Source organism: Aythya marila, assembly GCF_965140915.1.
Source record: "Aythya marila genome assembly, chromosome: 1".
Taxonomy (NCBI): domain Eukaryota; kingdom Metazoa; phylum Chordata; class Aves; order Anseriformes; family Anatidae; genus Aythya; species Aythya marila.
In genome coordinates this window covers 19931078-19945007 of record NC_139042.1, presented here as the reverse complement: position 1 = coordinate 19945007, position 13930 = coordinate 19931078, and the positions used below count along the sequence as shown (strand labels likewise).

Sequence of the window (13930 nt, the reverse complement as noted above, 5' to 3'; positions counted from 1 at the left end):
ACTACACACCCTCCTACAGCAACAACTACTGGCCAGACAGGACACCAGAGGACCCAGATGTCCATCTTTAGTCAACTGAATTGTGCTCTCACTAGCCACTTTAAAAGTAGCCTTGGAAATAAATTCCTTTAAAAAAAGAACCATCCATAAACACAAGCATGGTATTTAATTAATATGCATATTGACAAATATGGTGTTTCTCTCAAGTAAGAAGGAGGCTAACAATTTTACTCAGAAAGAACACTACAGCAGATCAAAATCTGAAGACAGTGAGCATGATAATCTTTGAAGGTGGTATCGTATTTGTAAAAGTTTAGCAGATCTCAGTAGGTTGAAATTGGATTGGAAATTCCTTCAGAGGAAGTTAACTCCCAGGAGGGATCCTGTTTGTGTAGACAGTGATATTGATCAAGAGATACCTCTTTATATTTGAGCTGACGTTTCAGTAGGACCCTTTTCCTTATGAAAGATCTTATACTTTCCTTAGTATCTGTAAACCATATTAGCTCATTTGCTGCACCTTGTACATAAGAGACAAAAAACAACAACAGCCAAACAAAAACATTCAGTATCTCAATTTGCCAAGCCAAATTCAGGTTCCAAGGAGGATTCTTTTGCTAACTATTGAAGAAGCTCAGGCTTGTGTTAACTTTTTAGAACATTTAGCCATGTCAATAAAAATGTAATTGCTAGGAAAAATGAACGAATCATAGCCGTATCTGTAAGGTAACCTTCTAGTGACCTCATTCAAAGTTACATCTCTCTAACTCCAGTAGGTATTCCAAAACCTTACAGAGCTGCAGTTTAAATGAAAACAGCATTTTGCATCCAGCCATATAAATTATTTTAAACTAGTCACTTCTGTTGTTAATTAGGAATTTCTGCACACTGTGCAAAAACACTGCGAGCCCATGCTCATCATTTACACAATGAGCTGGAAGCTGCAGTACACATGGTAAAGAGACTGACCCTGAGTCAGAGATTATACCTGAAAATGGCAGTACAATCAATAAGTACTAATGATGGATAGATGAGAAGCAGATTTTACAGATGGCCTCAACTCCTGGGTATTTGCACAAGGACCTGATTTTTGGATAGGCATGGACCTTGAAGTAAGCCTGTCAGCCGAGAATGGATGCAGCAAATGTCTTTGCTGGAAACATGGGCTGGAAAAATGAGAAACATTGTCTGTCATTGCCTGCTCATCAGCTTGATGGCAGAACTAAAGAAAACACATGAATCAGCATACATGTCTAAAAATGATTATTTGGCAATATGGGGTCTTCAATCAGTTTTGCATTCATCACAGATAAATGTCTGGAATGTTCAGAGATGTATGTGCAGGTGCCAACTACATCAAGCAACCTAAGACAAGAATTTACTGGAATGCTTAGGGACACTTGCAATTTTTGTTGGAGTGAGGGACTGAATGGATTTGTTATTAGCATATTTCTGGGCTCAGCTGAGCAAACAATAACAGAAGATGCTGGTTTTGGTTTACTGACTGAACTGGCTGCAAATTAACTGATCATTCAGATTTAAAAAACACCCTGAATACAGAGCCAAACAACAATTGTCAAAATTTACATGTTCTTTAAAAATATTCTCAAGTAAGTAAGCGTTGTATAAGAGACATTGTATAATGACAGTAACAATTCTCATTAAAAGTTTTAGATATTTCCGTTGTCTTAGATTAACACAAGAAACGATAACCCCCAAACTGAGAACAGTTTATCAATCATTAGGCTTAATGAGAAGATAACAGAGGCACAGAGCATACTTAAGGGGAGGGAGGGATATTTTCTTTTACTACAGATATTTGTCTCAGATTTAAGATTTGCATTTGCTTATGGGAATGAGAAAGCAGTAAGCATGAATATTCCCTTATCATATACAGATGCTTCCTTTATGGCCCAAAGACTAGCATTCCAAAAGGAGAATAGGAGAATTTATTCATACTCTCATGAAAACAGCCTTTAAATAGGAATTAGAAAGCCAGGTGCTAGTTGGACAAAGAGTGGAATCATATATATATATATATATATATATATATATATATATATATATATACACACATACATACACACACATATATACACATTACGTATATAAAATTATACAGTATTAAGAACCCAGTAACCCATGTTGATGAGTTACTGCAGACACTTCAGAAGTATAATGTCTTTCCCTACAAAGAAAGGTCTGATAGAACTGATATTTTGCTCTCAGTCCAATTTGCTGTTGAGAAGACAGCACAAAAGGCTATTGCAAAATAAGAGGAAAAAATAATCCTTCCCATAAATTTATGCATTTTCCTTAAAGCAATGTTATTTAAGTTGGGAAACAAACAAATAAACAAACAAAACAAAACCAAAATGTATTCACTGTTGATCTAAATAAAGTTGACTTTGCATTTCTTTTAAGAACCTAGAATTCAAGCTTTCATTAGTCTTGAATTTACTGTAAGCCCAAATATGGAATGCTTGATGTTAACATGAAACCAACTACACTCCTTAAAATGTAGTATCTTTAATTGTATTTTTAATTTCTTAATGTATGCCTTTGCATTTAGAATCAAGAAAGACTGGTGTAATGGTATAGTATTGCCATGGACTTACACCAAAGCAATATTCATTTGCATCAAAAACTGAAGCATGTCTGCAATGCTTACTTAACCTGAAATAATCTTCTGGAACAGGAAAAGTCCTCTTTGATATCTTGGGCAAATTCTTTGCAAGACAGCTGTAAAACCTGACTGAATTACACTTGACTGAAACTTCCCGGTAGTTCCCTCCTTGAAAAAGCAGTGATGAGGATACTTATCCCCCCCAAAGCTTAGCTTTTTTGGGGGGTATTTAAGCCAACTAGTACCACAACTTAACGTCATGATTATTAATGATGTTTCAGTTCAAGAAATGTTTGGACAACACTCTCAGACAAATTGTTTGGTGTTTGGGTGGTCCTGTATGGAGCCAGGAGTTGGACTCCATTATCTTTGTGAGACCCTTCCATCTCAGGATGTTCTATGATTCTACAGGTTCAAAGCAGTAATAAGTGATTCAGACCATCTAAATTGTGAGTTACCTCTTCCTCTGTTTAGACTGAACAAGAAGCAAGCCTCGAATTAAAACACAACTTTTGACAAGATAATTTAGTTAGACTCCAGTAGTAGGCTATCTGAATACATTCCTTTAAGATGTACATTTGCAGAGGAACACAGCATACACGGCATACAGATGAACAGAACAGCGACCATACTTGATATATCAAGTCACTATCTTGTTTCTAATAAAAAGGATGCTTATGAAAAGAAATGTAAGAAACATTTCAGGCCAAGGACTGATTCAGTCATTGCACGTTCATCCATCTCTTCATACATGAGACTATCTGAGAACTCCTGTGCCAGCAACTGCCTGTGGACCATCCCACCTGATGGTAACCAGCGAACTTACAGTCCGTCAGTCTGAAAAACCTGCTTTGAGTTCTTTTATGTGTGCCCTCCACAACATCCTGTAGCAATAATTTTGACAGCTTAATTATTTAATAATTTGTTTTATTTTATTGCTGGTAATTTCACTGTGTGTTCTCACAGAATGAGAAATGGTGAATAATGAGCCCATTTTCACTTTTTTTCGTACCACTCAATGTCATTGACTTCTATCATATTAGCTTTTAACACCTCTTTTACAAGCTGAAGAGCTCTAATCTGTTTGATCATCTGTTGAAGAGTACAGCAACTCCTTGACATGTTTTCTGCCTTTTGCTGAATTGTTTATAAACTTGTATTTATTTTTTGAGATAGAACTGTAACTGCATATGGTATTTAAGATTAGCAGAAATATTTTCCTCACGATTAAATTTTTACTTTAAATGCTGTTCATGGCTCCTATTCTAATTCATAATATTTAATTCACTTTTCTGATTTTCTGATATTTGTCTGATATTATATTTTTCTGATATTCAATAATTCCAGAACTCCTATTTGAGAAGCCAACGGTGTTCAGACAGATGACTGAGGGCAAGGGCCAAAGCAAAGATCCTTTAAGATCCTTTGAGAAGTTCCTTAGTGTACACTGAGAATAAAAGTTACATTCCCAGGAAGTAACACTGCTTTTTTAATAGTAACTACCTTGATTAATTCACTATTATTCAGCTAAAATTCTCACCATCCTACTATCTTTCTTCTTCAAATAATTTATGAGTTCATTTTACAGCATGTGTTCCAGCACTTCTTATCCCAACACCTCACTGGTAAGGGCCTCGTCTTTGTCTCATCTGGGAAAAAAAATGACCACTTATTCATACAATCTCTTCCCTATGTTTTAAGTAACTATTTGCCCCTAGTCAGAAGCTGCTGCTCTCCTAAAGCTCAGTTTTTTGAGAGAGTTTTTGGTAAGAAATTTTAAAAACCTTGACGAAATTTATTGATAGTTCTCCTGTATGTCTTTGCTTATATCAGAAGACAAACCCCAAACAATTATCTCACAGGACTGTATTCCAGAACTGATTGTCATATCATGTCAAATATCGAGGAATAAGTTATCATGCTGAAGCACTTGACAAGTAGACTGGAGATATACATAAGCACCCTCTCATTGCTAGCAAGGGAGACCTCAATCAGATTTGGCACACGCAACCTGGGAAGCAAACTCTTCTGAATTTTAAACCAGCTCTTTAATAGCATATTTTCCTTGTAGATATATGATGGAGAAGGAGGAAAGCAGCAGCAAGAATCAAAAACATCCTTCAGTGAACAGAACTTTAAACAGAGAAAGTGGAAGCAATAGAGGACAACATGACAAAAAGCCTACAAAGACTGCCTGTTGGAATGAACTGATCCTCAAAAGTGATCAAACCCTAGTGGAGAAAAAAGGCACACAAAGTCCAGTACACTAAAAGATCTGAATTTCTACAATCAGTACATGATCAGGTAGAAGCTGTTAAGATTCATCTTTTGGTGGTATTCAGTACATTTTCAGAGCATCTGCTTTTTTTTTTTTTTTTTTTTTAACAACCATTTTTCCCTATTATAAAATAACTGGAAAAAAGATGTTCATCATCCTTCCTGCTGACACCGGTCACAACATAAAGCAGAAAGCAAGCTTCATAAAACCAGCAAGTGATTCTAAAATAAGTATAAGGTATCTGCTCTGTCAGTTAAAATGGAAATATCCCTCGGAGTGTATATTTTTCACTTAAATTTATTAAAATTATCAACAGTCTTGAAAGAAAATACAAGAATCCTCCCTCCCTGCAGAATGTCAAAACTGCTCTTCATAATTCTTCAATTATTTAGGAAACTGGGTGCTGAAGCCAAAGCATCAAGTGTTTTGTGAAGACAACATATTTTCAGGATTGCAATAGTAGCGTTAGTCACTACATACCACATGACAAGACCCCTATAGCCTGCACCATTCCAGGTTAAAAAAAAAAAAAAAGAAAGAAATTAAATTTTCATCTTGCTTTTTCCTAATTAAGCCTTACTTTGGGCTATTCTTTTCCTAAAGCAAAATAAAAATGTGAAAAAAAATAAGTAAATCATTTTTGCACAAGCTGCTAAAGAACCTCCCCCTTCTTTAAAAAGAAAAATCTTCAAATGTATTTTAAAAACATTAATACTTTTTTTCCAAATAACAAATTGAAATGTTCTTATGACACTTCCTTGTGTAGAGGAGAACTTCTACAATTTCTGTTAGCGCACTCTAGTTGCAAACATTTATATCTGCTCTTTTGAAAAACTGATGTATGCTCAACAACATAATTAATGTTTTTCTAGCCTTTTAAATTAAAAAAAAATATATTTTAAATTTTGGAATCTCCTTTTAAAAGAATTAGCTTGACTGCAGACATGTAGTTCTAAATATTTCCAGACTGGCTGATGTCTATCCAGTTCCTTCTATGGATAGAATACCCAGTATATGCGACAAAATATATTTGTTCTAGTTTGACAAAAGGAAAAGAAGGAAACAAAATCCTGTCGCTAAAAAAATAAATAAATAACCAAAATAAAGTATTTTCAAGAGACATGATTTTAAGATCAAATAAATAATAACAAAAACAACAACAACAAGAAAACCACACTTTTAATCCTGTTGAATTACTCTATAGGAGTCTGAAGAACTAGGTAAACTAATTGATGAAAAGTCAATCTCACTTGATGATATAACATATCCAAAACATCATGGTTTCTTGACAAAGGATACCTGGGTCCCCCTCTTGCTTTTTGCTTTACATAATACACAGTACTATCAAGAGTTGTCAGTTTTCATCGTTGATTCCTGAAGTTGGTGAAAGAACAATCTGCATGCATTTTGAACTTCCTGAAACTCCAAAACACTGAAATGAAGGAATTGCTTCTCCAAATAGTATTGATCCTGAATGAAGCAAGTGCCAACCCGTGAAGTAAACATCCATATTTTCACTGACTACAAAGAGTAAACAAGCATATTGACATAAGTCTGGTTAACCTGCCAGAAAAGGGTGAAGGAATAAACACTAAATGTTCATGCAGCTGCCATCTGAGTGAATATACTATACAATGTTAGTTGGAGAACACAAAGAACCAGCAATATATATGCTACCATAAAGCAAACATACTGTACTCTATCATAGATACAAACCGAAGCAATTCCCTAACCATAATGTTTTCTACCCACTAACAACCATTGGCCGCAGGCCACTGCAAAGAATCTGATGGCGTCACAAGGTGGGTGTCTATAATTGCCTTAAAGATTTTATATATATATGGAGTGAGAGACTATTAAAGTTGTTCAATTTGACTTATCTTGCACTGACCAAAGCGATTAAAGAACTTCTTGGGATCACCTTGCACTAGCCATCCACTAAGGCAACACAAGGCAACAGTAAGACCTCTCTGTCTACAGGGCTTTGGTGCGTATTTGCCACAAAGTGAAACATTAGTTTCAGGGTCCTGATTCATCTTGAATCAGACAGTCCTGATAGCTGTACAAAAATAAGTATCCTGCAAGTCACATGAATGAATTAGTTTCTTGAATCACTGGGAAGATACCTGCCAGGTTCACCACTAGGAACTGAACTTGCAAACGTGTATGAGTTACTTCAAGTAAAAGAATTCACACCAGCTTCCCATGTACCTGAGCACAAGAAAACAACTGCAGAAGTTTTTGTCCTTGGCTTGCACCAATGTAAGTAGCATCTGTGATCAGAGGAAGTACTGACTTCTTTGGTGCATCAGTAGTGCTTGCAAAGGGTCCCTGAATCCAGATAAAACCAGAAAATTGGAACGCAGCAGAGGAAAGTAGATCAAAAACCATATGCTGTTGTGTCCAGTATCCTCAAAGAGGCTAGAGACATTATCCCCAAGGTAAGCTGCTGAGTGTGGTCTGTAGACCCTCAAGGTAGATGACAGTTGAATGACCACTTTCTTCTAGGTCCACATGGAAGATCTGACAGAATAGCTACTATCTTGGACATTTTTAGAACAAAGGACTTTGAATCAAAGAAGAGGACTTTGAATCAAATATATATTCCTTTAAAAAAAGTTTCTTCAGACACATGCACTTCTTTGGAAAGCTCTGAAAGCTGCATTTAGGACATGCAGCAGAAATGAAAAGCCAAAGCATCCAGAAGGTGCAATTTACTCTCAGCAGTACGTATGGCCACTAGCACTGGGTGTCTCCAGCACTGATGAATCCTTAGCATCAACTGGGAATTCTGCAGAGACAGCAACTTCTCCAGGCATTGAAACGTGTGCCTGGAGAGGGAAAACCAAAAACAAAACCAAAAAAAACCCCACACACAGCACAGGAGTTGCCTTTTTTTTTTTTTTTTTTTTTTTTTTTTTTTTTTTTAAGTCAAATGGATGGACTAAGAGAGAACACTCTCTCACTCCTGGACTTTATTACCTGGTCCTAAGAGCACAGACCTCACCAAAGTACCCCAAATGTACTTTTATGCTGCATATGTGTAAAAGCATTCTCAAACCTTGCATGTAAAAGAAATAATCCTCCCTTTTACTGATAGAAAAGGTGAAGATGGGGACTGCTGAACTGCTGGAATGTTCTCCTCCAACATCTCTGAAGTATGAAAAGTGACTGCAAGACTGAAATAGAGAAAGAGAGTCACGAATATCCACTACTCTATCTCTAGCAAATCTTGGCCTCCTTTATAATGCTTAATGAACTCATCACGTGCTTGGAAAGATCTGGATATGACTTCCCAATCATCTAGGTAACTGGGTCTGACTTCCTTCCAGGTCCATGAAGAACACAGGTCATCCAAGGACGAATGTCCCAAGAGAAGCAATGATATAAGCTTGTATTTCAGACAAGAGGATGGGTTTGGCAGGCACCAAGGCACAATAAGTGATTTTCTAAAAACTGAACATTCTTTCTAAAGAAGAGGCTTCAAACCCAACATCAGCTCACATGACAGTGACTGGGTGGAAGGCCCTCTCTAGACTTCCACTGTGACTTCACCTGTAAACAGCTTTCAAAACTGCTTAAAACCTTCTTTCTCAAATGATTTTGGGGAGTTTGTTTTTGAGAGTGAAGCGAGAAATTCCACTGTGTTTAATCAGTCAGATTTTTCCATTTCAGTTCTCTTTTTTGTGTTTGATTCAAGTATTTGTAGACTTGTGACACTAGCACCAGGAAAAGACTGAGTACATTTTATCTGCATGCATGCGTACCTCTGTGAAAAATGTATTTAAAAAATAAGAGATTCTTAAATCTCCTACCAAAAATCTTCATACAAATTTTCATAGAAGAATTATGTCTAAAATAATCAAGCAAGGGAAACAGTATTGCTCTATGATTTTTCACAAATATTTTTTCAAATTAGTTCACAATTCCTCATTCATACAAACTTTATTTTGGAAAAACTGTCAGATATCTAAAGAACTTCTTTGTTTCTGAAATCAAATTTCTGTCTTCAGCATACTTAAATATACACTATTTTGCAATTTTTGTGATTAGTGCTTGGCTTTGTTTTGCACACAGTTTGCAATTTATTGAACCCTGAAACATTTTCCTCAAAACTGTCCTATTCTAAAATGTATTCCTTACAAATGTACTTTTCTGTGACAGAGAAACATGTTTTTGCTAATAAGTTTTATGATAATAAATAGTAATGGTTTACTGTACTAAAACCCAAATTCCATAGATCAGTTCTTATAAACCTGTAGAGACAGCTTCTATTTGTTTTCTAGACACATAATACTATAAAGTTTTTAATTTGTTTATAATAAATGTTCATCAACACAACAGAAGTGGTGGGTGCTTAATGCACACCCACAAATAAGTAATTTATTTGGATATTTTTGTATAATTTACATATGTTGCAGTTCACAAAACTAATCCTTCAATTTCAGAAGCTGATTATTTGTGTGACTTAAATCAACAGCAATATTGACAAATATATTAATTTGGAATATCATGGTGTGTCTCCCCACTGAAGTGGAAAAAAGATAATTAGATGTTCAGTATTGTTCTGTTAAATTTAAGCCACAACATATTAGCAAGAAGCAAGTAAATTTAAGATCAAATTTAATAAAATGAAAATTTATTAAGAGACTTTAGATTGCTAAGATTTTTAGGGACACACACCCCTAACAGTCAGTTTTTATTACTAAGTCTAGTTTTCCTCTAACGTTTCATAAATGTGTACAAATGCTGACCTCGCATGACCTTTAGGCTTCATATAAAGCATATATATAAATTCTGTAAATTCTACATATAAACACATAAACACATATTCTACTGTAATTTGGCATATTACTTCAGTAATTTGGCATATTATTTTCCATTATTTGCTGACAAAAATCACTTACTATAAATAATTGTCAGAAACTAAAAAGTAAAACTACAACTTGTATTACTTTGGTAATTTTCATGAGGTTTGTGAACAGCATTTTGATTACAAATAATATACGTGATATGATTGTAATGTACCTATCCCAGGGTTATTTTGACCTGACATCCAGGAAAAGGTATTTTGTTGCTCAATGAAAAACTATTGTATTAGAAAGAATTTTCAAACTGAAAGCCCCAGGAATACTTTCATTGAAAACTACATGTTTTGGTAACAAAAATCTACACAGCAGAAATACATACCACTACTTTGGGTTTTACAGGTGTTGACAACAGACAATAACACCCATATTTATGCACTCATATGGTATCTCCAGAATGAAACCCACTGCGCTTTTAGAAAAATATGTTACAACATCATATTCAGAGAATCTTCACCATCAATTCATTGACAAATAGAAAGATTTAATGATCTCCTCCGGTCCATCCTGCTAGATACTTATTGTTTTATTAATAGCTTAGTTGACAGAGCATACTTGTAAATCTGAATGTGACACTAGCTTAGGACAGCTACCAGTCTGATAGTAAATAGGATTAGAATTCATAATAGCCATAGGAAATTGAAGACACAATCTAGTAGAAAATAAAGATGCAATTAAAGAAGGTAAATACATAGTTTGCATAAGAATAATCAACTGTGAAAATACAGGATGAGGACAAATAGTATGCAGCTATTCTTCAGAAAGACTTTTTGGTAGCTATTGTTGAAGAGTTAAAAGTGATCAGCAATAGCATACTCTTGCATAAAAGACAACACACTGGCTTTGTAAGTACTGCCTTGAGTATAAACTAATCTTTCCACTTTACTTGTTGGTAAGTCTACAGCTTCATTCTTTATAGATGATACTCTACCTGAATAACATGAACTGAAAGGAGTTCAGCAGAAAATATTAACTACCAAAGGTCTAGAAAAGATCTAAAAAGAAAACTGAACAAAATTAGGAGTTTTTCAGTTGAGTGGAGACCTAGTGGATATGCAAGTGAAGGCAGGTTAAAACACACAGAATGGGCATGCAAAGTGAGAGCTCAATCTGCTATCTGCAAGAATACTACTTGGTCATGGCCACCAGAAGGAATAGGAATAGAAAAGCTAGCCCTCGTGCTGATTTGCAGTATGCAGTACTCAAAGCTTGTGTTCTTCCTGAACTTGTAAATAAAATGGATTTTTTTCCAGATGGTATTTCATTTCTTGACACTCTCTTTCTCCTAAAGAGGTAGTACACTCAGTTAACTAGTTTCACCATGATTTACCTAATCCAACAACACCAAATAGTTTTTTTTCTATCATGGTTTAACAGAAGCATTCAAGAGAAGACTTTAGATTACAGCAGTACAAGGCTTGGAAACAGAACCAAGGAAAATGCTATAAATGCAACATAGTCTTCAAGTAAAAGCAAACGTCTCAATGCCTAGGTATATTTTTACCTGAAATCCTCAAGGTACATATTATTTTAGAATGCTGGTAACTTAGTTTTTAAGGAAAAAGTTTGTGGTCAAGAAAAACCCTGAATTCCTAACTTAGTTCTCTTTTTTCCCTCCTTCACAGACTTCCCATATTCCCATACCTTAACAGCACTGTATATACCTCCTTGCTTCACCTGGCGATTTTAACGGCTTAAGATTTCACATGCTGCAAAAGAACACTTGCTTGACACATAGTAATGTTTAAGCGTATGACTTCTAGCATGATCTGGTTTGGATAGCAATGACTGTATACAATTTGAACATGTTAAAAGAACGGGAAACTTATAAGCACATGAAGCATTTTCTTCATTACATTATAACAAGGTAAAATTCTACACTCCACCTCTGGGTAGCTTAAGCAGTGCTGCATCAACAATACTTTTTAGAGTTTAACTGAGATACCACTATGAAGAAAATGAATCAAATACCTGTTTACAGAATTGAACACTGAATCCTTAGGCATCCAATATTCAAACTCTAGTCAAAATCCAAAGTTAGACCCTAGTTCACTACAGTAATTCCTTATTTTACCACTTAGTTACCCCATAGCTGTCACTTTACAAGCAATATATTCAGTTTCACAAAAATACATTGAAAAGTTAGTCAATGACAGTTCAGAGTGACATCTTTTAATGCACTACACATGCTTGCTGCTATGCAAACCAAGTTTTAACTGTCATGTTGTCAAGAAAAACGATAATTCCCTAGTCATATCTATCTTTCTAAGCAAGTATGAACTACAGAACATTTGACAATAGAAAATTGTTTCATATATTTAAGAAATTCTGTCACTTGCATGAAAACTTAGGGAGAAGTTACATTTGAAGCTGACAAGGAGAGAAAAAAAACACAGAACACATAGAGGTGGAAAGCATTTCAAGTTTTATATATAATTTGTACTTCTCTTTTTTCAGCCCTTAGTTGAACGCAACTTAAAATCCATTAATAAAAAAATTGAGCATACATAAAAATGCAGTCTCAAAGCTGCACTTGGTCAATAACTTTGATGGACCTTCATAGAGAATGTAACTGCGTTTATTAAAAAAAAAAAACACCAACACAAACTCAATCTAAAATTCAGATTAATTGATGTCCAATGAATAATCATTGGGATTACCTGCAGTAACAGATGAATGTTGCTCAGTCTATTCTCCTTTTGAATGCTCCCCTAAATTTGTTGTATTGTAAAGTAAGTAAATAAAAACTATACATGCTTTTCTAATCAAGAGAAATTAAGATCTTTACATTTGATTTATTTCTTCGGATTTTGCAAGGAATATAGTGAGATTACATTGGCACTATGAAAATATGAAAAAGTGGACGTAGAACATTCATAATTGCAGATAATACAATTCTTAAAGTAGCTTCTCTCGTGGAGTAATGGAATAAGCACAGCACATCCTTTATGAGGAGGGACCTTGCCTTTGGCAAATCTTGCTTAGTTGAAGTGACTTAAATCTTTTCACTCTCAGGGCAGTTTGCAATGCACTTCTCACTTCTTTGGGCTGGTAATGAAGCAGGCTTTTGAAGATATTGTTTGTTTTTTTTTTTTTTTTTTTCTTCTTTAAGCTGGTTCAATGTTGCTTTGTAGCAAAGGTGCCCAAAACCTCTGTGGGGCACCCTGCTCGCTTTTCACTCCTTAAATGATTTTAGAAGAAATAACCAAAAAGATGTGAAACTGACTTAGTGTCTTTGATACAAACTCTGAGCAAAGGAAAGCAAAACACCACCGTGGCACACTTAAAGCGGGATTTAGCCTCCCATCGCGTTAATTAAAACCCACACCCTGTACTAAAAGTTGACAGCGAGCCCACAGATGCCCAGCAAATAACGACCCAAGACGAGCCGCGGCTTGTGGACAGCCGGGCACAACAAACACACCCAAGTCCCCGATGTAGCGCTACGCGTTACTACTTTCTGATAACATTTTGTTTGCTGCTTTCTTCTTCCTAAACACACCCGGGGCTGTCAGGGAGGGCACGAAGCCCCGGGGAAGGCTGCCCCCTCCATCCCCCGCGGACACACACCCGGTCTTAGCTCTGTAAGGAGCCGGGCATAGAGCCCCCCGGGGCTCGGGTCCCGCCGGGAGAAGGGTCCTGCAGCCCCCGGGAAGGAACTTTTCTCCGGGCCGGGGGCGAGGCGAGGGCTGTCGTTACCTGATGCCGCCGCTGGGCTCCTGGGCAGGGTCCCCGCGGCTCGCTGCATGCCCGAGGGGCTTCATCCGGCTTCCTCCCCGCAGGCAGCGCCGCCTTCCCCGCCGGCCCCGCAACCTCGCCGGTGCGGCGGGGAGGGAAGGAGGAGCGGCGGCAGGGAGGAGAAGGGGCTGAGCAGGGGGCGGGCAGCGAGCTGTGCCCGCCCTCAGCCCCACGGCGGCTTTAGGGGGGAAAGCGCCCTTCCCTGCTCGGTGTCTGACATGGTTCGGGCTCCCTGAGGGCGACACGTCCCGGCCATGGCAGAACGGGGGTGCCCGGGGCTCGGCGCCGCCGCCAGGCAGCGGTCGGTGCCCATGGAGGGCGCTGCTGCCCCGCTGGGCGCCCGCGTGAGGCGGTGCTGGTACCACATCCCTCAGGAGCCTGTCCCAGTGCCCGAGCACCCTCTGGGTGCAGACCCTTTCC

At 37.2% G+C, this 13930-nt stretch overlaps 1 protein-coding gene across 2 annotated transcripts in view; it reads right to left on the bottom strand.

The window, feature by feature from the left end:
• Window positions 1-13593, bottom strand: part of SGCG (sarcoglycan gamma) — a 140007-nt gene extending 126414 nt beyond the window's left edge. For both annotated transcript variants that reach the window (XM_082780437.1, XM_082780438.1), the window contains exon 1: window positions 13472-13593. The gene's annotated coding sequence lies outside the window, so the exon portion shown is untranslated. The remainder of the gene's footprint in view (window positions 1-13471) is intronic.
• Window positions 13594-13930: the final 337 nt, after the last annotated feature.